Source organism: Mus caroli, unplaced genomic scaffold (assembly GCF_978045245.1).
Source record: "Mus caroli unplaced genomic scaffold, Mus_caroli_1 scaffold_3, whole genome shotgun sequence".
NCBI lineage: Eukaryota > Metazoa > Chordata > Mammalia > Rodentia > Muridae > Mus > Mus caroli.
The window spans coordinates 124,742,109-124,768,257 of NW_028227258.1; the positions used below are offsets into that span (position 1 = coordinate 124,742,109).

The 26,149-nt window shown below is 46.1% G+C and overlaps 1 protein-coding gene across 1 annotated transcript in view; it reads right to left on the reverse strand.

The window, feature by feature from the left end:
• The window catches only part of Fgf2 (fibroblast growth factor 2), a 52,287-nt gene that overhangs the window by 9,050 nt on the left and 17,088 nt on the right, over nucleotides 1-26,149 (reverse strand). The window lies entirely within an intron of this gene.

Here is a 26,149-nt window from a genome sequence, read left to right on the forward strand (position 1 = left end):
CAGGAAGGTATAGAAGAAGTTAGGTGGTCATCATGAGCTGAGCTAGAGAGGAAAGACTGCAGAGCCCTCATGCCATGCTGCCAACTCCATTGTCACTCCTATGCCCCACAGAGGACAGAGGAGGAACAGGATGGAGAACAATTATTGGTGCTGGCCTTAATTGGCACTGTTTTTAAGCAGTTACTATACGATCCAGCCACTCCACTCCTGGGCATACATACTAAGACGGCTTTATATCCTACAGAGGGATACTGGCACATCTGTGTGTAAACTGTCACTCTGTTCACTACAGCAAGGAAACTGAACCAGCCTAGGTGTCCCCAACAATGAATAGACAATGACAATGTGGCACGTGTACAGAATGGGATAGTATTCAACTGTAAAGAAAAAATATGAAAATTTTAGGAAAACAGGCAGAGATTTAAGGTATAATATTGAGCAAGGTGATCCAAACTTAGAACAAATCTCTCATGTCGCCCTCATATGCAGACACTAGTCCGTAATATGTCAGTGTGTCTGTCAAACAAGTGCGTGTGTGAGGGGAGCATTGCAAAGGTGAACGAGAGTATTAGAAGATGAAGAAAGACAGAACACAAGCAAAGGACACATGGTATCCCGAAGGATTAGAAGGCTAAGTTTCTCAGCTTCAACTCTGTCCTAGCCTTTTCCCTGTGCTGGACATGTGAACAGAAATGCAGCTGATGATGAATGGGCACGAGTCCAAGCAAAGCCCCGTGGGCTCCGAATGGCCATTCTACTCACGTGCTGCACTGGGGACTGGGAAAGCATGGGAACGGCTTCCCAGCGGCGTGCTGCTTTTTATTTGTGAGTTACTTAGAACAAAGTGGTTTTTTAAAAAATAAAATAAAATCAACGTATTTTAAGACTATATGGAATGAGGACGTCTGTGCAGTGCAACTGCTTAAACATTTTTCAAGTCTTGTTTGACCAAATTTTCACAAATAAAGGGCAGTCTAACCCAGTGCTGCCCGAGCTGTCTCCCTGACTACCTCACATTTCATTTCTATATCTCCTTTTCCCAATGTATTCAAGGGACTTGCTGTTTAGCTTTTCTTATTTTTACAAATTTCTTATCTAACCCCAACATGCTGACACATGGCTTGTTCGTGCAGTATGACTTACCACACTACATTAGTATCAAGTAAATTTCCAGAAAGCGAACCATAAATTACCTGATTATGATGATGTGACTTGGACACAGAAATTAGCTAAGTAATTGGGAGTAAAATGAAGTTAAGCATTTCTGTTTTGCTATTTGGAGGTAGCATTTCCCTGCTAGGACAACCTCTCCAAAATGTATTCTGGGTAACAAAGGTTACCTAAAAACAAGTCCCATGGTCAAATAAATTCTGTGAATTCTTAACAAAGCCCCAAGCATGACACAATACTAGACAGGAGCAACTTAAAGGAAGAAAGCTTTTTCTTTCAAGGTTTCAGGGGGTCCAGTCCCTTGTAGCTGGGAGGGCACGCTGGGCAGGTCAGTGGGAGTGAGTCAGTGGGACTGCACATCTTCCGTCTTGGTAAATCATCAAGTAGAAACAGGACCAGAAGTAGGGACAGGCCATCACCTCCAGTGACCCAGACCTACCAACCCTGCTCAGGGGAGTCCCCAAACAGCACCCCGCTGGGAACAAGATAGTCAAACATGCAAGCCCAGGAGGGGCACTTCAAACAGAGAATACTACCAAACCTTACTGCCAAACTCCTTACAACTTTGCCCAGCCAAACCTATGATGTAAGTCATTATAACAGGGTTGGGTACAGAGTGCTCATCAAATGTGTTTGGTCCCAGGGAAAAAAAAAAAAGGAAGTCGTCAGTCCTTCAGTACAAATAGCCAAGGGGTCCATCCACCTGAACACTGCTCAGAGGGTAAACACCCGATGACAGGTCAAAATTGGAGAAGCCAATGAAGTGTGATCGTAAGGTAAAGTAACTTCCCCACTGTTTACAAGTAGCTGGGGAGACAGCCCTAGGCACCTCTGTAAGACTCTGTAATAATTATTCAAACTGCTAGGTATTACAGTGTTGCAGTGATCATACTATACTTCTTTTCCTATCAGGAAATTATTATATGCATCAAGTGTGAATTAATACATGAGATTAGCTTTCAAACCCTCTGGCAGTATGAGTATCTGGATGGTGTAGGTAGGATACATAAAACACAACTGATGTGTTCCAAATCTATGAGAAACATGGTATCTCATGATTCCACCCTACATTAGATATATTTGATAATTTCATACTACAAAAAAAAATGGGCATATCATTTCCTGCTCTCTCTGTGCAAATTGCCACTGGCTCCAGAGGGCATTGGCCTCAGTTAGGCTTGCTGTTACTTGGGCCAACCTCTTCTACTGGGTTGAAAATATAATATGGAATTAAAAGAATACAATCAAAACACAGGACCTAAACAAACACGGGCAGAAAATCTCACAATATCACTAGGAAAAGCAAAGAAGCCAGATTCTAGTGATGACTATGTGCCAGTCACCAGGCCAGATCTCAGGTACTCCAGGATTGGTGGCCTGGGAAGTCACCTGTGAACTGGTGACCTCTCTAGCTTGGACTATGTGCAAGGCCAAGGGCAGGGCTGCACAGTCTGTCACCAGCCTCCCCTTGGCTCCTCTCAACAAGCTATCCCTCAGCTCCAGCTCACTGCTCACTCCGAACGCGCATTTCCAGTCCCAACAGTGACTGTGGCATCAATGTGTGTACAATGTGTTGGCCTTAGGGTAAATGTCACCATTCAGGGCTACTCACTCAGCTTCCTGTACAGACCTCTCAGGTGACCTGTGCCCAAATGCTGTCAGACTTTACCCACTAAGCAGTGGACACAGAGGTTTAGAAAGTAAACAGAGTTGGGTATATCACAAAGGCACAGATTTCCTTTAAAGACACGTCATAGCTGAGCTGAACTCAAACAGAAATATACTAAGTGCATGCATCACAAAAGCTGGTGCATAGCCATGCTCAGCCCTTTTACTCTAAGGTGACATCTGCCCTTGTCCTTGATGGTGAGGTGTGTTTCTCCGATGAAGCAGAAAGGTGTACCCTGTTTTCTGATAGAAATCTGTTAGTCCCCAATTCTAAGAAGGTGCACCTTCTTAGAATTGGGAACAAAACACCCAGGGAAGGAGTTACAGAGACAAAGTTCGTAGCTGTGATGAAAGGATGGACCATTTAGAGACTGCCGTACCCAGGGATCCGTCCCATAATCAGCTTCTAAACGCTGACACCATTCAATACACTAGCAAGATTTTGCTGAAAGGACCCAAATATAGCTGTCTCTTGTGAGAGGATGCCGGGGCCTAGCAAACACAGGAGTGGATGTTCACAGTCAGCTATTGGATGTATCACAGGGCTCCCAATGGAGAAGCTAGAGAAAGTACCCAAGGAGCTAAAGGGATCTGCAACCCTATTGTTGGAACAACATGATGTACTAACCAGAACCCCGGAGCTCTTGTCTCTAGCTGCATATGTATCGAAAGATGGCCTAGTCGGTCATCATTGGAAAGAGAGGCCCATTGGACTTGCAAACTTTATATGCCCCAATATAGGGGAATGCCAGGGCCAAAAGAATGGGAATGGGTGGGTAGGGAAGTGGGGGGCGCTATGGGGGACTTTAGGGATAGCATTGAAAATGTAATTGAGGAAAATATGCAATAAAAATATTAAAAATCAAAAAAAAAAAAAAGAAATCTGTTAGTCTATGTCTTTTAACTGGGGGATTGAGACCATTGAAGCATTTATTGATTCCTGTTACCTTGCTGTTATAGTGTGGGTGCAAAGATGCAGGCAAGTTGAAAGTGAAAATAGATATGGAAAATGTGAGGTGAACTTAACACACACAAACCGGTATGGAATCTATAACACGTGACAGCCCCAACCGACCAAGGCAAAAAGTCCAACCAGCAATGATCAGCACAGTCCACTACGGCAAGAGGTCAGGTGTCTTACACAGGTAGTGAATGACCAAGAGGTCAGGCATCTTACACAGGTAGTGAATGACAGTCTGAAGTATTTGAAACAAAAAACTGACACAGAGAATTAACTGCATCAAAAACATGGCATTACCAATAAGCTTGAACTTTTAGATCAGGTAGACATCACAAAACATATTTTCTTTTATTTTTTTTAAAGATTTATTTATTCATTTATTATATGTAAGTACATTGTAGCTGTCTTCAGACACTCCAGAAGAGGGAGTCTCATTACAGATGGTTGTGAGCAACCATGTGGTTTCTGGGATTTGACCTCAGGACCTGTAGACCTTTAGCAGTCAGTGCTCTTAACCGCTGAGCCATCTCTCTAGTCCCTAAAATGTATTTTCATATCTATTATCACCACAACCACTTCACAACCAGCATGGTATGCCCTCCTTGCTGATGTGCCCACTAGACTTGCACAATCCAAATAAATTGATTCTGCCCAGGAAGGTTTTTATTTTTTTTCCACTCAAATCAACATGATATTCAGTGACATTGAAGGCTGGGGAGGTGTTGTTGGTAAAAGAGCTTTATCTAATACAAGAACCTATGTTCCATCTCCAGAACCCACATATAAAGCTGGGCACTGTGCAGTTTCCTTGTAACCCCACAGGGAGCTGGAGACAAGCAGCTCCCTGGCCAGCCAGTCTATTTTACTTGGTGAGATCCAAGGCAGCGAGAGACTGTCTCCAAATGGATGAGAAAAACAACTTCCAGCAGAAAAGATTATATTATAAATTGGCTCACGGAGGCAGAGGATTGAGTCAGTTGATGTCCCAGTGTGATTTTTCTGTTGCTGTCATAAAACACTGACCAAAAACAACTTAGGTGTGGCGGTGTCAATAGGAATGGCTGCAGTAGGCTCACAGAATTGAATGCTTGGTCACCAGGGAGTGGAACTATTAGGAGGTGTGGCCTTGTTGGAGTAGGTGTGCCACTTGGGGCTTTGAGGTTGCAGAAGCTCACACCAGGCCCAGTGCCTTAGATGTAGACCACTCAGCTGCAGAGCTACTGCAGCACCATGTCTGCCTGTGTGCCGCCATGCTTCCCACCGTGACGGTAATGGACTAAACCTCTGAAGTCACAAGCAGGCCCCGGTTGCCATGGTCATGGTGTCTCTTCACAGCAATAGAGAAGGAAAGGCTTATTTCAGTTTACTTCTTGTGGTCTACCCTTGAGCGAAGCCATGCAGGAACCTGACACAGGAACTGAAACAGGCACTAAAGAGAAACCTTGCCTTCTAGCTTGCTCTCCCTGATTTGCTCAGCCTTCCGAGGGGTGGTACCACCCCCATGTCAATCATTAATAAGAAATTGCCCACAGGCTTGACCACAGGCTAATCCAACAGAGGCAAGTCCTCACCTGAAGTCCCCTCTCTCCCCGTTACTCTATGTTAAGTTGACCAAAACTGAGCAGCACAGTTGGCTCTGTTGCTCTGGGCCTGCTGTGGGTGGAGAAGCAGGGTGGGGTGGAGCATCCCACCTCATGTCAGTGGGAAGCTGAGAAGCAGGGTGAGGTGGAACATCTCACCTCATGTCAGTAGGAAGCTGAGAGGCAGCAAGAAAGGGCAAGTGAGAAGATATGTGTGACCAGCATCCTGTAACCGGGCCCAATATTCTGTCACCGAAAAGTCCATTCAACCACAGATTGTTGAAGCTACAGCCTTTCAAGATCCTGTCACCTTTCCTGGAGCCCATGAGCTGGTAACCAAGCCTCTGATATATAAGCTGACAGGGCTCGGGGCTGGGCTTTATATATGAACTGTGATGTAAATAAGAGATATGCACATCACACATCAGAAGATGTACCTACCCTAGCCTGAGAGATCAGAGGTTTCCTGGGAACAGGGAAAGCTGAGTGGACAAGGGATTAGCAGTTGATCAAGAAAAGAGACAAGAGAGCGTCTTACATACCACCCACAGACGAACAGGCGAAGCAAAAAAGCCCGGGGCCTCCGATGGGATATGATGGTCAGGTGTGCTGCATAAGTAGATGTGTGTGCTCCCCAGCACTGGGAATGCTCAGATTCTGTGTTGAGGAGTGTGTGTGGGAGAGAGAGAGAGAGAGAGAGAGAGAGAGAGAGAGAGAGAGAGAGAGAGAGAGAGAGAGAGAGAGAGAGAGAGAGAGAGATCTAAAGACACAGTAAGCCTGAGAGTAGCTGGGAAAGGTTAAGCTAAGTTGACTGAAGAAGGCAAGATGTTCCCGACAGAGCACCCATAGAGAATCCTAATAGTCAACTGCAGAGGGCAATCAGTTCTAGAAATGTGCATCTCAAACAAGACATGCCATGAGTGAAGGGGAGATGTTTAACAGTGGCTTCCTGGGGAGCACAGGCTGCACCCAGAGCAGATGGGGAGCATGAGAGAGTGACGGCTCCCTCGAGAAGACAGCGCAGACACTGAGCAAAAGGAATGGGCGGCTGAAGGGGGTTGCAATCCCATAGGAAGAACAACAATATGAACCAACCAGTACCCCGAGAGCTCCCAGGGACTAAACCATCAACCAAAGAGTACACATGGAGGGACCCATGGCTCCAGCTGCATATGTAGCAGAGGATGGCCTTGTGGGACATCAATGAGAGGAGAGGCCCTTGGTCCTGTGAAGGCTCGATGCCCCAGTGTAGGGGAATGCCAGGACAGGGAAGTGGGAGTGGGTGGGTTAATGAGCAGGGGGAGGGAGAATGGGATGGGGGTTTTTGGAGGGGAAATAGGAAAAGGGGTAACATTTGAAATGTAAATAAAGAAAATATCTAATTTTCAAAAAGGAAAAAAAAAGAAAAATCAATAAAAGAAAAAAGAAAAAAACCAAAAACTAAAACAAAAAAACAAAAACAAAAGAGATGGGCAGATTCTATAGTGCTTTAACACATGTGGAAGAAACAGCAAGCTGAACCTGTGTGAGAGAAGCCATTCAGTCCATCCATTTAGAGCAAGAACCCACACACCACACTTGTGATACATACATATCACAAGTATACCATTCACATATACTCCACACACCATAAATATAGGAGTACACATACACATCACACATATACTCACATACCATATACAGACACCATAATACACATACCAAGACCATGCATACAGATTCAGAAACTAAGAGAACACTGTGATTATTTGCAGATGGAACCATTTTGCACATTAAAAATCAAGAGGCTCAATACACCACGGTAGCCTGGCCTGGGTCCTAGAACAGAAAAGACGGAACCAGTGGCGAGAGTGGCGAGATCCATGTAAGGCGGTGGTTTAGCTCACCGGGCTATATCCCTGTGTTTTAGTTTTGAAAAAGGCAATTGCTCCATAAGCAATCAGTCTTGGGAAAGGAAGAAGGAAGGGTACAGAGCAACTGTGACACCATCTGACTCTCCATAATCTAAAATTACTCCAAAGTGAAGCTTTTCAAGATGAAGTTCAGAACTACCAAAGTAGGCAAAGCTACCTAACGGAACAGCAAGTAACAGCCACTCCGCACACACATCTCAGACCACTGGTTAGAAAAATGGGATGACTCAGAGGGCAAGGCTGCCTGCCACCAAGGCTGAGGACCCTCTGAGCTCAAGGCTAGGACCCACATGGTTGAACAAGAGAACCGACTCTCAAAAGTTGTCCTGTGTCTGGCTTCCATGTGCACAGGGCAATGTATGTCCTGTTACCTAAATAAATGTAACTCCTTTAAAAATTAAAAACGGCCATGCCAAAGTGTGTCTAGGACTTGCACAGAGAAAACTGTTGATCACAATCACTTCTCTCCCAAGGTAGCATCAAACTGAGAGGTCAGAAGTAGGGAGTGGGGAGCCATAAGGACTCACTAAAGCCAGGATCCCTTGAGGCCTCAGAGACCTTCGCTATCACAGCTCTGAAGCCAGATACCAGGCTAGATCTCATCTACGGGCCTTTACCTGGGCAAGGCTTTTGGAACTGTGAACAGAAACAATCCCTTGCAAGAGACCTAGGAGAGCAAGACTCGGCTGTAGCAGTCAGAAAATCACGCAGAAGGACGTCAGATGCACAACAGTTGCTAAAACTATGATGCTGACTTTTAAGGAAAGGCTGGATCTTACAGCCAGGCTGGACCTACTGCAGCTTGACCTCACAGTAGCCCTGACCCTCTCGCCTGCACGGAGAAAACACCTGGCTATTGCAGAAGGCTGCGCTGAGCCTGAGAACCTGTGTAGGATCTGTACTGCTTGTGTGACATTACTCTTGGCAACAGTGAGATTAGGAACGTCATATGATGTAGGGAGTGGGGCTGACTACGATATGATTATGGACAGGAGAGACAACACTCTTTTTCTTGGTGTGAGGCATGGGAGAGGAGGAAGGGTCTTACTGGGTAGCCCTGGCTAGCCTGGAACTCATTATGTAGAACAGGCTAGCCCCAAACTCACAGAGATCTACCTACATTCTGAGTGCCGGGATTAAAGGCATGTACCACCACATGTGGCCGGAAATGAAACTTTCAAAACAATGTCCCAGACATATTTTGCAGTTCATACTTGCTCTCTCCTAGACAGTCTCTTGGCCCTGATCAAATCTAAGGTTTCCTAACACATGAGCAATTCCCCCAAACCTTATAGCAAAGTGGGTAATCTAGGAGTCTAGGCTGCTTAAAATCAGTCCCTATGGTGGCATTCCCCAGCTAACACAGCGGCTTGTCTGGCTCTTACATCTCCGGTGGCTTCATCTAAATCAGGCTGTGACATTCTGAAGCTCTGGATACAACCCATAGTCAAGGTGGACACAGTGCAGAGATGAACAGAGAGAGCGCTGGGCCCTGCTCAGTGAACAGTCACAAGGAAATACACAAGTATTTCCCTTGTCTGTCTTTTCAGTAAATTTGTTTTTAAATTATGTATATATGGGAGGGGTGCACATACACATGTGGGTACCCACAGATGCCAGAAGAGGGCACCAGGTCCCCTGGAGCTGGAATTACAGGACACTGTGAGCCTCCATGTGGGTGCTGGGACTAGAGTTCAAGTCCTCTGTGAGAACAGCAAGTGCTCTCAACCACCAAGCCATCTCACCAGAGCCCCCCCGCTCCCCTTCCCTGCTGACTACCTCAGAGACCCAGGAGTCCCAAATGCAGCCACCATAGACTCTCTCTGGCCTGCTTTGTGGCTCATACAATTCAAGTGAGAAAATGTTGTCAGCCTCTGGCAGGGGCATTTTATGACAGCAATAGCTGTAATATCGATGCCTCAAAAATCTAGACTTCAAAACCCCACACTGTCTTCTGGCAGGGCAAACCAAGGCAGTGCAGAGCACATGAAGCTATAAATAAACACCTGGCTTCCTCTATAAAAGTCATTAGTCCTCTATGTGTTCAATGGAGAAATATCCCTAACGTGTTTCTAAAAATAGGCAGCCCGGGAATCTCAGTAATGGAAACCAGACTGTGGCTGCCAGGCACATTCAAACTGCGGTTTGAATGCAATGTCTCCATGGCCCCATGTGTTTTCAAACACTTGGTCCCCAGCTACTGAGAAGGTTGTGGAGCCTTTAGGAAGTGGAGCCTTGCTGGAGGAGTTGAGACTTTATAGTTTGTCTCCATTTCCTGACCACCCTCGACTTTTTGAGTCTTGGTTGCAATGTGAGCAGCCAGCCTCTGGTCCTGCCACCATGCATCCCCTGTCGTCTGCCACGTGTTCCCGGCCATGGACTGTGTCCCCTGGAACTGGGAGCCAAAGCAAACCCTTTCTCCTTTAAGTTGATTTTTGTCAGTGTTATTTTATCACAGCAACAGGAAAATCACTAAGACAGGGATATTCTATGTCTTCATTGTGTTGATATCAACTCTATGTCTGAGATACAGAACTATACATTTGTAAGAACTTAACGTAGAGGTGGGGAGGGGGTAGCTGGAGATGAAATCTACCTCTCCCAAAGTTTAAAATTTAATGTAAAAAAAAATCAGCCAACTGCTCAAAATCCCTATTTATAGTTTGAGAATTAACCTTTTTAGCCTGTGCATCTAGATCTATAAATTATTTGTGAGAAGCTGTGTTGTGTGAGGGAGTTTTCTCTCACTATTATTTTACTACTGGCTTCAGTTTCTGTGAAGAATGAGAATGGAAGGAACTAAGAACCCAGAGTCACAGCCACGCACAGACCCAAGGCTTTACCTTCAGTGCGGCTGGATTTCTTTGTCTGTTAGCCGTTGTTGCCCGAAGACCTCCATTTAGGTGGACGGGCCCTGCTCCTGCAGAGTGACCGATCAGAATGCAGTTTCTTAAAGTTAAACATGTGTTGTATCATAAAAGCATAAAACCACACAACACTCTGATCAGAAGATTTAACTGAAGAGATGAATTTTAATGATATTTTTCTTACCATCCTAGGAAAATGTACAAGATGAATAGGAGTCATTGTGGGTTTGTTTTTACCCTCTTGAGGGCTTATTCTCCTTATTAAGCTCTCAATTATTCAGAGACTAACTTTGGATTTTTAAGTTTCCTTCATCTCTTCTGAAGTTTCTGATTTCACCTGAGGCAAAACAAAGGCAGGGCAGAGGGAAGCTATGGCTAAGATGCCTCTCTGTTCCTATCTCTTGCCATATTGATATCAGGAGGTGCGTGCGTGCGTGCGTGCGTGTGTGTGTGTGTGTGTGTGTGTGTGTGTCCATGCACATGAGTACGCATGTGTGTGAGTTAAGGGTTAACAAGAAGACTTCCTGTGCCTCAGACAACAGAACATTAAAAAATTCTTATTAGTAACAAACTTCTCTGGTGGCTCCAGAACATTTGATCCCCGCACATTCTTTGCATACCCAGCAAGAAGCATACTTGTGCTACCCAAAAGGAAGTGGCCTTAGAAAGCGATGGGTAGACACAGGCTCCCTTGTCTGAGGAGACCAGCAACAGAAGGCCCTGAGCAAGTCGGTCGTCCTAACAGGAGGAATAAGCCACATAAGTCAGAATGTCAGTCAGGGTTGGCAGCTGCCAGAAGCTAAGGGTCACAGTCACTGAAAACAATGGCTGGCATTTCTAATACGCTATAAATCAACTCTTCAAAGTTTCTCCTCAACTCCTCTGGTTGTCTCAACATCCAAGGGCACAAGAGTACTTGTAGGAAAAGTGGGTATCACCTCCACAGAAGTTGCAGACTCTGGGATACTCACTGCAACTTCATTCACAATTGCTACAAGCACAGTATCTTTCTTTCAACCACAGAACAAGCTGTGGTGACCCTGGCCATAGAAACATAACTCAGGACTAAATGAGAAGAAGTGCTCAGCCATGGGAAGGCATGAGGAAGCGTGCAGGGAAGGCGGAAAGAGGGGTGTGGCTGGGGTGAACGTGTAGAGCTCAGGATTCCCAGTGAGATGACTGCATGTGACACAGTGACAGAGATGCTGTTACACTGTGTCTGTCCGAATATATACATACATTTACACACACACACACATATGTATATGTATATATATACATATATATGTAAGTATACACTCTCACATATGCATATGAGGGCAAATAATACGCACATACAAGCATATACACATACACACACATAAACACACATATATACACATGGACTCACATGCACACACATACATGTATTATTGGCATTCAGCTTGTGGTCACCAACATGAAAGCCCTTCATTAAAAGCCACTAGCCAAGCTAGAATGTCTTAAAGTCATAAGTGGCCAAAAGGAGATTAGCCAGAAACATAAGCTCCAAGCTTGGGTTTCCAATGTACCCAAGAGAGGAGCACCTCCCAACTCCAGCCTGTTCCTGGCAGCTCCTTCTTCCCTTTTGAAATGCTCTTGGACACTTGCACAGTGCCTGAGTCTTTTCTTAGTGTTAGGTAAGGGCCCCACGGAGATAATGCAAGCGGCTTGGCTGGCCCCAGGCTTCCCCTCGGGCGAATGCCAGTTAGTTGGGTTGTTTGTGTTCCTGGCACTTCTTTCTGGATTAAAGAGTCAACATTCATCCTCAAAGCTCAATCCAGGCAGTTCCAGAACAGCAGAGTGGTGTGTGCGGGGAGGCAGAGCCCAAGGTAGACGGGAAGCTGCCCAAGGTGTTCCAGCAACTGAACAGCCATTCTGTGTGACTGGGGAAATCATTAGGAAAACACCATCCAAAGCAGCCTGGAGACAAGAGAGTTTTATTTGAGTCTCATGAAAATAGCCCTGCAGCACGTCCCTCAATCACTGACGAGCTCCACTCTGGAAAACCCAGCTCCCTGCCAAGAGGTCCAGTCCGGCTCCAAGATTTTTGAGGCCCTTGCAAGGAAAAACTCTTTGGTCCTTCCTTTCGTGAGAGACACTGGGTACATGCAGGAGAGAGCTGAAAACTGCTTTTTTCTTTTTGCTTCAAAGTCTCCAGGAAGAAATGGCCTCTTCTTTGGCAAGGCTGAGATCACAGCTCTACCCTCTGGTGCACAGTCAGCAGGCTGACTCCTCCACAGGGACATCGTTAAAGTAGCCTCGTCTCGTCACGGTCTGATCCTGAGCTGATCACACAGCTGACAGTCACAGAACTATAACCAGTGCCTGATAGGGTTGTCAGACTTTTGATAGCTTCCATAGATCTACTATGTAGTCTTGTGTTGTCCTGTATTTAAAATCTTGTCTGAGGCAAAAGTCTCAGAGATCTACAGAAGAGCTGGGTTTTCCAGAGTGGAGCTCGTCAGTGATTGAGGGACGTGCTGCAGGGCTATTTTCATGAGACTCAAATAAAAATATTAGATTTCCTTTCTCAGGTTCCACAGCATGAGGAGGAGGCACTCCTGTCTGCATCGCCGCTAGCTAAGCTTCCTTGGTCCCAGGTACAGTCTTAGTACTCAGTGCCCAACAGGAATGTGATGGTGAAGGGAATTCACACTCAATGACGCCCTAGTCTTCGTTTGACTCAGTGTGTCCACTCGTGTTTATGAGAGTTTGACTCGAATGTAGTTTTGCCTACATTCTTCACACAGCATCGACGAAGCACTTTGTGTTCCTAGAGGCAGGAGGTTGGCAGCCAGCCGGAAATGGTATGGGAATGCAGGAACCATCTTTCTTTTGGCCTCCTTGTCCATTTTCCTCTTAATTTTCAATAACATGAAAAGCTGCAGCAGAGTCCTTCCTCAAGCCCAGCCCACAGAATTTGCAGCCAGCCTCATGGTACTGCTGTGTCGTAGCATGTTTATGAACATGGATGCTCTTCAATGTTTGTAAGTAACTTCCTTCCTCTCATGGTTCCGTAAGCTCACGTGTTTGAACACTTGGTCCCCAGCTGGGGGCGCTATTTGAGAAGGTTAGAAAACATTTATGAGGTGGCGCTTTACTTGGGGGAACTGTGTCACTGGAGGCCGGCTTTGTGATCTTAGAGTCTGGCCCTACTTCCTGTCCTGCTTTTTGTATGAAGATGAGATATGATCTCTCTTTCCTGACTGCCAGGCCTCACACCTCGACTGCTCTGCCTTGCTCACCACGATGACTGACCGTGTCCCCTCTGAACCGTAAGCCCAAATGACCCCTTTCTCTCTTACTTTGCCTTTTGCAGATGAGATACTCAATCACCGCCTCATTCTGGCTGACAGACTCTAGTTTTTGGTTCCGTAAATAAAGCAGAAAACGGCAAATGCGGTTCTTGAGGTGAAGAACAGGATAAGTGAGATTTATATGACCAGAACTGGGAGGACACTGCAGGCTCTTTGAAAGAAATACATTGAACTGAAAGCACTTGAAGAGTCAATATTGGAGATTGGCACAGTTCTACTCGAGTGTTAGGAAACGCACATATGATTTGGATGGTGCCAGAGAGTGCTCAACATGGGAAGAAATGCCTGGCTGAATGAGACGGGAAACGGGTCTTCAGGCAGTGGGGAACAGCCTGAGGTCTCTGCTCCAGTCCAGCATTGGGCTCATTAGCCCTTTATGCATTTGCCAATGTCAGTAACAGAAGGCAACAGAAGTGTAGAGGTTTTGAATGGAGCATAACGGCCTTGCCCTGTGGCTGCACTGAGCCAGAACAGCTGGGATCTGCAGCCTTACAGTCCTCCCCACATGGAATGTGGCCTTGACACACGGGGAGGTTTAGTCAAGGGTATGAAAGCAGAAGGCATGTGAGTAGCTCACTCACCCTTTGAACATTTGTTCTTCGATTAGCCACTCTGAAAAGGCACAGACCAACTTCAGGGGGAGACATCTGAAAGCCTTTTTAGATTGCGTAGAGTAGGTGTGTGTGTGTGTGTGTGTGTGTGTGTGTGTGTGTGTGTGTCTGTGTAAGAACCCTAACCAAGCAGAGAGATGCACCCTGCAGAGCTTAGCCCTGTCCACTCAGAAACATGATTAACAATGAAATGCTAACTTTAGGGCGTTGGGACTAGAGATATTTATTACACAGCGATAGGTAATTAGAGCACTGGAAACAATGAGATACAAGACTGTGGAAGGGAGTGTCGGTCTGTGTACTGGAGGCTATCCGTAGAGACCTCTGGCCTGGCCAGACAGTAGGGTTCAAGTGAAGGGAAAAGGGCACAATCAGGGAGGGGAAGTGCTGCTGCCAGCTACTAAGCAGAGCTGAGCCTATAGGGTTGGGGGTTTGGGGGAGGGGGGACTGTTTAGCAAGCAGAGTGCAGGGGAGTGTCTGGTGGTGAAAGCTTTGGGAGAGCATTCTCTTCCCAGGCAGTGTTACAGCTCTCGAGACAGATGCTCTCAGACTACGGAGTCATTCTCACGCACCTTCATTCCTTCTGGATAGGATCTTATATACAGTACTGGGTGGGGTGGGTCTGACAGCAGGAGCTTCCTATTGACTTGGCCTGAGATGCCTCATCTACATGAGGAGGGACTTGTGTGCACTGCCCCTACGTGACTGATGGCCAGCAACAATTCTCTGTATTGGGGGAGGGGGTTGTGGCTACATGACCGGGGCTTGGAGTCGGAAGCAGGCAAAGCTCCTACTGTCCCTTCTGAGTCTCTAGGGCTTCAAGCCTTATCTCATCCTTACCAGGTTTTCTCTTACAGTCCACCACCCAACAAGGGAAGTTTCAGGATAGAAGCCCAATAACTATGCAGTATGTGACGCTTTCACCTTAATTACACTGCTTGGGTTAGTGCCTTACTTACTTTACTATGGCTGTAAAGCAACACCATGATGAAGGCAACTTATGGAAGAAAGGATTTGTTTTGGCTTATATTTTCAGAGGATGTGTCCATTCCCATCATAGTGTGGGGCATGAGAGCAGACAGACAGGTGTGGTGCTGGAGTTGGAGCTGAGATTTCATGCCAAAAGACAAAACCACAAGGCAGAGAGAGAGAGCTGAGGATGGTGAACTTTTGAAACCTCAAAGCCCACCCCAGTGACACCTCCTCCAACAAGGCCACATCTCTTAATCTTCCCCAAATAGTTCCATCAACTGGGAGCCATGCATGCAAATATATGTGTCTATGGGAGCCATTCTCATACAAACCGCCAGTTATTAGGCTGGTAGTCACAGCAACATGGTCACTGCACAGATGAAGAGGCGAGCTGTGACAGATAGTTTTACCAGAGGAATATACCAATGAGGCCAGATAGGGCATGGGTCGGCGGGGAGGGCAGTGGAAGCCAGGCCTGGATTGAAGTGAGGACAGGGCAGAAGGCAGCACCTGCAGTAGAGGAATACATTCCACCTTTGTGCCCAAGTCTACCAGAGGTAGCAGCTCCTGGAATCTCATGAACCCATGTTTGAGATGATGGTCTAGCTTCATGGCTTTCCAATACAGAAGCACATTCAACATCCCCAGTGTCAACCTAACATAAGGATATTCATTTCTTCCTCTAGACTTCCTCCGCTCTTCCTCAGTACCTGGCTACTGAGCTGTAGTAGCCAGCTGCCTCCATGAGGCGTGCCATCCTATCCTTTAGAGATACGATCCATCCAGGATTAGGTCACCAGAAATTGCAAAACTTGTGCCTTGACTCCTATCAAAAAGATAAAAAAATCTTAAGGATATAGAAAAAGTAAAGCTCTCCTACACTGATAGGAGGACTGTAAATTAGCCCAGCCATATAGACAGTTGTATGGGAGTTCTCAAAACACAAGACATACAATGTCATATGATGCAACACCACCACCATCAGGCCTATGTCCACAGGAAGAGTCAGTGTGTCAGAGACAACATCACTACTGATGCTTACTGCAGCACTGTTCGAAATAGCAAGGTGTGGACTCACCTCAGGGCTCACTGGCGGACGAGCAAATGAAGATAGATAGATAGATAACATATTCCACAGATACAAAACACTCAGCTAACAGAATCCTGACATTTGTAGACCTTACTTAGATCAAATGATAAAAGGCAGGTGAAGCAAGGCAGGTGACACACCACAGACGTAAAGATGGGCTATGGAGACTGGTGAGTCCATGACCTCACATTGTTAATATTCCTTTCTATCAGGACCAGTCTGCTGGATAATTTGGAATCATTTGTGTCAGTCACAGGTACCCTTGAAGCTACCCTTTCTTCCAGCTGTCACTCATATCCTTCATCTCCCATGTTCTTCAGGGCTGATGACCACTGCCTTCTTTATGTTGTTAATGCATACCGAAATGTCACTATTTAGTCTACAATTATGTGCAGAGTTTAATAGACTTTGTAGAGAATTATACTACAGAATTCATTGGCATAGGGGGGACATTTCCTGAACTGAACCCCAGTGGCTCAGGCGCTAAGATCTACAATTGATAAATGGGACCTCATGAAACTGAAACGCTTTTATAAGACAAAAGACAGAGTCAATAGGACAAATCGGCAACTTACAGATTAAGGAAAAAATCTTAACCCCACATCCAATAGAGGGCTAATATCCAAAATATATATGTATATATAAAAAAATTCAAGAAGCTAACCTCCAAAAACCAAATAACAGAATAATTCACAACAGATAATTCACAACAGAAGACTCTCAAATGGCCAAGACACATTTAAAGAAATGTTCAAAGTCCTTAGTGATCAGGGAAATTCAACGACCCTGAGATTCCACCTTACACCAATCAGAGTGGCTAAGATCAAAAACTCAGGTGACAGCACATGCTGGAGAGCATGTGTAGAAAGAGAAACACCCCTCCATTGCTGGTAGGATTGCAAACTGGTACAACCATTCTAGAAATCAATCTGGCAGTTCCTCAGAGATCTACCTGAAGACCCAGCTATACCATTCTTGGGAATATACCCAAAAGATGCCCCACCATGCCACAGGGGCACATGCTCCACTATGTTCATAGCAGCCTTATTTGTAATAGCCAGAAACTGGAAACAACCCAGAAGTCTCTCAACCAAAGAACAGACACAGAAAATGTGGTTCATTTGCACAATGGAGTACTATTCAGCTATTAAGAAAGAGGACATTTTGAATCTTGCAGGCAAATGGATGGAACTAAAAATATCATCCTGAGTGAGGTAACCCAAACCCAAAAGGACATGCATGGAATGTGCTCATTAATAAGTGGATATTAGCCAAAAAGTACAAAATACCTAGGATATAACCCACAGAACTGAAGAAGTTTAATAGGAGAGGCCCAAGTGAGGATGCTTCAATTCCACTTATTAGGAAGAAGAAAACCATCCAACCATCTCAAGAAGAGGCACCAAGGCCGGACACTAGTACTGATCTATGGTGTGCTTATAGACAGGAGCCTAGCATGGCTGCCCTCTGAGAGGCTCTACGGGCAGCTGATTGAGACAGACACAGATACTTACACCCAGGCATTGGACTGAAGTCAGGGGCCTCTATGGTTGAATTATGGGAAGGATGGAAGACGCTGAAGGGAAGGGAGACCCCATAGGAAGACCAGCAGTCTCAGCTAACCTGGACCCCTGGGAGCTCCCAGATACTGAGCCACCAATAAGGTGGCATACACAGGCTGGTCCGAGGCCCCACACATAAATAGCAGAGGACTTCTGTGTCTGGCCTCAGTGGAAGAAGATATACCTAATCCTCTTGAGACTTGAAGACTGGGGAGGTCTGGAGGGGAGGGCATTCTCATCAAAGACAGGGGGAGGAGGGATGGGATGAGGAACTGTGAGAGGGGGGACCTGGAGGGTGGCAATGGCTGGATTGTAAATAAATAAAATAATTTTTTTTAAAAAAAGAAAGAAATATAAAAGCATGCCTTGACCCAAGCAACCATTTGCACAGGGCTTTTGGCCCGGTGTTAGGAACATAGATGAGAACACCAAGAGTTAAGAGCTGTCCTCCCAGGGAGGAAGTCTTCTTGACCCAACTATTTTCATTTCTACAGCAGGCAGAGGCTGGAACTTATAAAATTTTCTTAAAATGCCATAAAATAGGCGCGGGAGGAGATGGCAAGCAGCCTCTGGCTCCAGTACAGACCTTTCCACCCTCGCTGAGGCGCCTGAAACCGCAGCAGGCTTTCTGTCTTCCCCTGGTGCAAGAACGTCATTCTGTTTCCCTTCCGTGCTCCCCTCTTGTCACATTTGGAGCCACCAAGCCTAGACACACTGAAGGCTCGGGAACCTGAGTATGCACACATCTCCACCCAAATCTCACTTGCCTATTCTTCAATTGTTTTCTGTGTCCAGCCACACACACTGCTACATGTTCCCTGGTCTACTTCCCTTAACCTGCTTGCCCCAACCAACTTAAACGATTCTTCCAAATAATGTCTGCTGTCTGTAAAATGCCTCTCTGCCCTGCTGACTACCCCTCTGTTGCCCTCCTCCTGTCCCCCACCCCAGTCATTCTGTAAGGATACTCTGAGTTGAAATATTTCAGACTTGAAAGGAAATCTCACCCCTGCAAATAAATTATTCTGAGACCAGAAACAAATATAAGTGTGTGTGTGTGTGTGTGTGTGTGTGTGTGTGTGTGTGTGTGTAAAATGCTGCTCAACTTGCACCTTTCATCACTACACCTATTTTCCCAAGACTAGCTGGAACATTCTATTGTCCAGGTCTAAGACAATGGCCATTTGCACAGGAAGAAAGAAGTAACCAAGAAAACCAAACATCAACAAAGGATGGTGAAAAATGGGGGCCAGGGTACACTGTTGTTTGGAATATAAATTAGACCAAACACTAAAAATATAAGTAAAGGGGATGGTGAAAAAGGAACAAACCAACAGACAAGCAAACATAATGGCCACATACCCAATGGGATCAGAATCAGAACATCTTAGCTGGGCTGCACACCCAAGCTGCTGCTGCAGGTCCCTGAGCCCAACGGGGTCTGTGACCGCTCAGCTTAGGCTGCTGATCCAGGTCCTAAGATGCCAGAGCCCAACAGCCACCAAAGGCCCACCTGGGACTGTGGGTCTAAGTTTATTTTCTCCCACAAATGAATATTAAAGGGATGAACTCTCATAGCTATATGCAAAGCAGAGGCAGGTTTTTATTAAGAGTTATAGAAAATAAAAATAAAGGAAAATGAGAAAATCCCCTGGGTGGGAGGAGCTAGAAAGAGACTGTAGGGTTTCTGTTGTCTAGGGGTTTTCATGGGACCAAAGGCTGAGGTCATTTCTACTGTGTTGTCCTTTTCCTCTGAGTTATGGGCTGTGCCAATGAAGGGTCCACATATATTAGGTCTGCCTCTCAAGCACAACAAGGACATTATGCATGCATCATCCACCCAGTTATGGCTAGATGACACTTCCCCTACCCATTTCTGACCCCAGCTTGTTGACGTGACTATCTGTCTGCTGTCAGTCACTCAGAAAGCAAGCGCTATGCGCTTCCCAACTTGCAGGTGGCTTGCTGGTAAGCTCTCTGGCATTGTTAGTCTTGATATTGATTCTCCTGGTCATTAGTGTCTAGCTGTTGCTGCTATCTCTGACCGTGCAGGTATCCCATGTGCTGTTATTTATATGAAGGTCTTTGTTCTCACAGTAACCAGAAAGCAGCTGTGGTGTTCTTGGTTATCTCCTTGTTTGCAGTATGGTCTTTGTCTTAGGGTTTCCATTGCTATGATGAGACACCATGACAAGGCAACTCTTATAAAGGCACACATTTAATTGGGGCTGGCTTACAGTTTCAGAGGTTTAGTCCATTATCATTATCATCATCATCATCATCATCACAATAGGAAGCATGGCAGCATGCAGGCAGACATGATGCTGGACAAAGAGCTGAGAGTTCTTCATTTTGACTCAAAAGCAACTAGGAGAGATTGGTATCCTCAGACAGCTAGGAGGAAGCTCTCTAAGCTCTCTTTGGCGATGTGTGAAGCCTGAGCATAGGAGGAGATCTCCAAAGGCCACCCCTACAGTGACTTCCTACAATAAAGCCTCACCTCCTAACAGTACCACTCCCTGTGGGCCAAGCATATTCAAATCACCACAGTCTGGAATCCCTTTCCTGAAATAGTGCTGCCTTGTTATCAACCATCCTTACTACACTTTAGACTATTGCAACTAGCTGCATGAGAAATAATGTATTAAAGAAAGAATAACTAATGAGCAGTCAGACCTAGAGTGTGTTTCCCAAAGGGGAAAGCGCTCATGGAAGCTATCCAGCATGCCTGCCATCACTGGCCTATTTGTCTCTTATGGTCCATGTTGGTATTTCACATCCAACTTCAAGTGTCTTTGTTTCTATCCTCGGGGATTTTGGCTTCATTGTTTTAACTTTTATATTCCCCTCTTCTAACATCCTTTGCACTGTAGCCTATATAGGTCAACTGTAGTTTTGCCATACACCCTTTTCTCTTACTGCCTACTGTGATCTAACCCTGCCTTACCACCATGACACTATTCATAACCACCATGGTAATGGAAACAGCCTAGATGTCCATCACCAGATTCATGGATAAAGAAAATATGGAAAATGTACACAACAAAGTATTACAATGGAAAGTATACACAATGAAGCAATCTACAAACTGCCTGTTCCAATAGGATCCATGCCAGAGCTGTCTTCCTTACCCTAGCCCTGACTCCTGCCTGGGATACTCCAGATCTGTGGGTTGCTTCTAGTTAGAGCTTCTGTCCAAAGCCGTGTCCCATAACTCCAACAGGGAAGTGCACGCTCTCCTCTTTTGCCCACCTACTGTGATTCCAGCTCCTTCTTTCTCTTAGAAACTACTGCCTCCCAGCCTCCTCTCCCTGCAGCCTCACTCTGTGAGGACCACTCAATCCTTCTTTCCCAGTACTGCAGTGTCCAGCTACCCGGCCTTTTATGTCCTATATTGGTACTCAGTCAGGCAAAGACTCAAAAAGGAGGAAAGGCTTCTAACAGCAAATGGCTTTTGGACTTGAACCACACCATCCCTCCCAAAGTTCCCTCTCCAGGATGCCTCTATAATCTCATACACAATTACCTAAAACGAGCATAGTAGAAACATATCTGTAGTGATGGGTCTTCAGGTCGTTGTGTACATTGCCCTTGACGGCATCCAGATTTCACACCTCAACTGCCTGGTTTCCTTTTTACCCTAGCCTAAGGCAACAGTTGTGTTCCTCACACACTCCCACCACAGTGTGCTACCTTACCACAGCCCCAAAAGCCACAGAACCAACCCATTATGGACTGAAACCTCTAGGACTACCAGCCAAAGTCAACTTTTTAATGTGTTGACTGTCTCTGGCGATCTCTACAGTAGCAGGAAGCTGACTAACTGACTAACACGGGGAGCCTGGCCTTACTCATTTTTCTCTTGGGGCCTCAGGCAAGACTAGGTTTATTCTGCCCTTGTGTGGGTGGGCCTCGTTCAGCCAAGCCCAGAAGTGAGCAGATGGAAAGGCTTCTGACAGCAAATGGCTTTTGGACTGGAACCACATCAAACCTCCTGCAGTTTCCTCTCGGGCTGCCTCTGTGATCTCACACACCATTACTTAGGTTAACCTGCCCATCTATTAATCTGTTGATTGACCAGGTCTCCCATTGGTCCTGTCTCTCTGCAGGACTGTAATTAATGACTTCCTTTAGTAGGAATTGGCTGCCAGACATGGGAGAGCCAAAGGAGTGTGAGGTGAGCTTGTCTACTTCTTGGTCCCCTTCACCAGGTGACCGAGGGCTGAAGACCCAGCCCCAAACTCCACTTGTTCAAAGACAGGAAGGCTGCTGCCTAGCTCTCTCCTCAGCACTGCCCAATACTCCAGAGCTATTCTACAACACGTTCCCCACCACTCACCCACCACTCACTCACCTCAGAACACTGCATACATACATGCATACATCCTTTCTTAAAAGCTACGCTTTCATGGGCACAGAAGATGCCTCTTCTATTCTTTCTTCCCCAGTTTGGGCTCCCTCCAAAGTTATCCAACCTGTTAATCAGCTCAGTATGTACCCTTTTCCTGTGCATTTACCACATGAGTGTATAGCTGGAGAGAGATGCGTGCATTCCATAATGGGGTGGTGGTATTTTCAGTGTTAATCAACAATTTCCTTTCCTCCCTGGAAAAATGGAGAGCTTTCTGTTCCAGAGCAGATGCATGTGAATATACACACTGTTCTTCCTAACGCTGCTGTTCCCACCCTCTACCCAAAAGCCCACCAAATGGTCACCTCTGATTAAGCCCCTCCCTGTAGACTGTAAGAGTAGATCCCCTGGTGCCTTACAGTGAACACCAAGTCACTTGGCAAGGCTTGCAGGACCCATAGCAATGGAGTTTGAGGCTGCTCTTTCTTCTCATCTTACTTCATCCATCCCCAGTGCATCACAGTTCCCAGAATACAACATACTTGGCCCCATCTCCTGAGGCTCCATCACCCTGCATGCCTGGCAAAACCTCCTAGCTTCTAACACTCCACTCACAGGGCACTTCTATCCAAATCCATGCCTAACATCCCCTAGTGAAGAGGCATCCTCACTTGGGCACTTCAGTTTGTTTCCCTTTTTGAGTTCTGTGGACTATATCTTGGGTATTCTGTACTTTTTGTTGTTGTTGTTGTTAATATCCACTTATGAGTGAGTACATACCATGCACGTCCTTTTGAGTCTGAGTTACCTCACTCAGGATATTTAAGAATGGAAACAGGCAACCTCAGGAAACAAAAGGTTGGGAGGATCCTCCAGAATGCACCAGAGACCTGGGTGGTGAGAGGCTCTCAGGACTCAAAGGGAGGGACCTTAGATGAAATACCTGACAGTAGAGTGAGGGATCTTATAGAGCCCACCTCCAGCAGGAAGACAGGACATCAAGTGAGGGATGGGGTTGCCATCCCACAGTCACAACTCTGACCCTTAATTGTTCCTGTCTGAATGAATTACAGGGATGGAAATGCAGAGGAGCCTGAGGAAAAGAAGGTCCACTGGCAGGCCCAAAGTGGGATCCAGCTCAAGGGGAGGCCCCAAGGCCTGACACTATTACTGAGGCTATGGAGAGCTCACAAAAAGAGACCTAGCATGACTGCACTCCAAAAGACCCAACAAGCAGCAGAAAGAGTCAGATGCAGATATTTGCACCCAACCAATGGACAGATGCAGCTGACCCCTGTTGTTGAATTAGGGAAGGCTGAAAGAAGCCGAGGAGAAGGTCAATCCTGTAGGAGGACCAGCAGTCTCAATTAATCTGGACCCCTGAGTTCTCTTAAACACTGGCCCACCAAACAGACAGCATATACACACCAGCTGATATGAGGCCCCCAACACACATACAATAGAGGACTTTCTGGGTCTGTGTTCATTCAGAGATGATGCACCTAACTCTCAAGAGACTGGAGGCCACAAGGAGTTTAGAGGTCAGGTGGGCTGGGGGCTGGGGGCGTCTACGTGGAGACGGGGGTGGGGGTGGGGTGAGGAGGAGGTGTGGGATGTGGAGTAGTTGGAGGGTGGATGGTGGTGGGAAATGGAATATGGAGTGTAAAGAATAAATTAATTTAAAATAAATACATAAATAAATAACATTTTTAAAAAACAAATGCAGAAGTCTGCTTTCCCAGATATTCTGAAAGAGGTGCTAAATGTTCTCAGCAAACATTACCCCAATGTGCTGAGAACGCTAGAGGTAATTTGCCCCACATGCAACTGCACACTATACCTGAGTGCCAGGCCCTTCCACACCATTCCTGGCAAACATGCCTCTTAATTCACAGAGAATTGTGGTTCCTGGAGCCCTTTCTCATGGACTCATCCACCATGAAGGCTCACATCAGCATACAATCTGATAACTCCGTATTCAAAGCAATGCAGTTCACAAATCGTCTCTCAGTGGCAGCTAGGTGAGTTAGTGAGAACACAGTTTTCCCACATCTCTGACCTCTCCTCTCAACATCTTTTCGACTATGGAGGACCATGAGAGCCTGATAAGATGCTGTACCTGTTTTCAAGACCTGGAGGCCACCTGAGGTATACCCCCTCAACCTGGGAGAAGATGCAGCCTCTGGTGCAGGCCACCTTCACCACTCAACTTTCTAAAGCGTCTGTTCTCTGGCCTCGTTGGAGAGCCTGTGCTTCACTGTCAGCCAGGGTGTGTTAGGCTCCTTCCAGAAAAACAGACTGCTCAGGGAACACCCGTCCCCTTGTGGAGGTGGCACACAGGCCCAGGTTCTCCAGAACTCTGATACACAAAAGCTCTCCAGTTCTACATCATTAAACATGGCCAAAAGTAACTGAGGTCTGGAAAATATTCAAAGTAGGTGTAACCAAATAGATATGCCAACTGTTTTTCCTTTAAATCGGATGAACAAATGGAGAGAACAGCTACCCTGGGTAATACACCCACCTGCAGTGCCTTCCAAGAAAAATTAGTTGAATTACAAGGCATATACATAAATAACTAAAGAAATGTCTTGCATAGAAATATTAGATAGTTTGCTGTTGAAATTGGGTGGAAAGTCTAGCAAAAACAACAACAACAAAACAAAAAACCAACCCTAATTTGGATTTGAAATAACAACCTAAAGTCTATATGGGGCCCTGGGTTCAATCCTCAGTAAGATAAGCAAGAAAACTTCAGTTCCCTGTGAACCCATTCAAACTGTAGTGATCCCGTCAAACTGCCGTGCTCCCAGTCAAACTGTAGTGCTCCTAACCAAACTACAGTGCTCCCACAAAACTACAGTGCTCCCCCCAAACTACAGTGCTCCCACCAAACTACAGTGCTCCCACCAAACTACAGTGCTCTCAACCAAACTGTAGTGCTCCCAAGGTTGCTATCAGAAGGTTCTGCAGATCCTTTTCCTACTGAAAAGTTTCTTATTCTCGTATCCATTCTCTCCTCACCTTCTCCTATCCGTTCTCTCCTCGCCTTCTCATCCTTCTAAAGGTATCCAGGGGCTGCCCCATGCCCAACAGAATCCTTGATATTCCAAGTAGAAACCAGTCTTCTGAAAAGCCAGAGGGCTGGACTTTTGACCCTGATTTCTCATCCGTAGGAAAGAGTATTTCTTATCACACTGCAGGAGAAGGCCTGACACACCCAGCATTCAAGGATGAACTATTAAAGGGAAAGCGGCTGGGGTAGACTTCTAGGGGAGGTGTCTGAAGGTTTCTGATTGGTGGAGTGCTTCCACTCAAGAAAGAGCCAATTCCTCCACCAGCTTCTTTTCCTGTTGCTGTGATAAAGTAAAAAGCTACTTAGGCTGTTTTTGGCTCACAGTTCCAGGTTATAGTTCATTATGGCAGCAGAGCCTCAGTGGTAGGAGCTTGAAGCAGCTGGCCACACAGAATCCACACATGGAAGTAAAGAGCAAGGAGCTCATGCCTGCTAGTGCTCAGGTCTTCCTCTCCATTTTACACAGTACAGGATCCCTGCCCAGGGGGTCCTGCCCAGGGGATCCCCACCCACAACTAAGATGGGTCTTCTTGCATCTACTAGCGATCAAGACAGTTCCTCACAGACATTCTCAGAGGCTAATTTCATCTATACAGTTCTTCACAGCTGTGCTAGAGGCCTGCCCTCCTAGGCATCGAGTTATAAACTACTACCAACCACCACAGCCAGACCTGACCTAGGGAAAGAAGAGTTTCCATATAGGGGGAAATAGAGGGTGGAGAAAGAAGAGGGAGAAGAACAAAAGGCCACTCTGACGTCTATCATCTGTCACATCCTTGGAGCCAGGGCAGGACAGAACTGGAGCCTTGGCAGCTCTTCCTTGAGCAGCTCTTTTCCCTCAGGCCACACCCCCATGCCTTCCCCTGCCACGATAAACTATACTTTCAAACTAGGAGCCAAAATAAGCCCCTCCTCCATGGAAGTGCTTGTCACAGTGGTAAGAAAAGTAACCCACATAAAAATTGGGGTCCTAGCCAGATGTGATGGAGC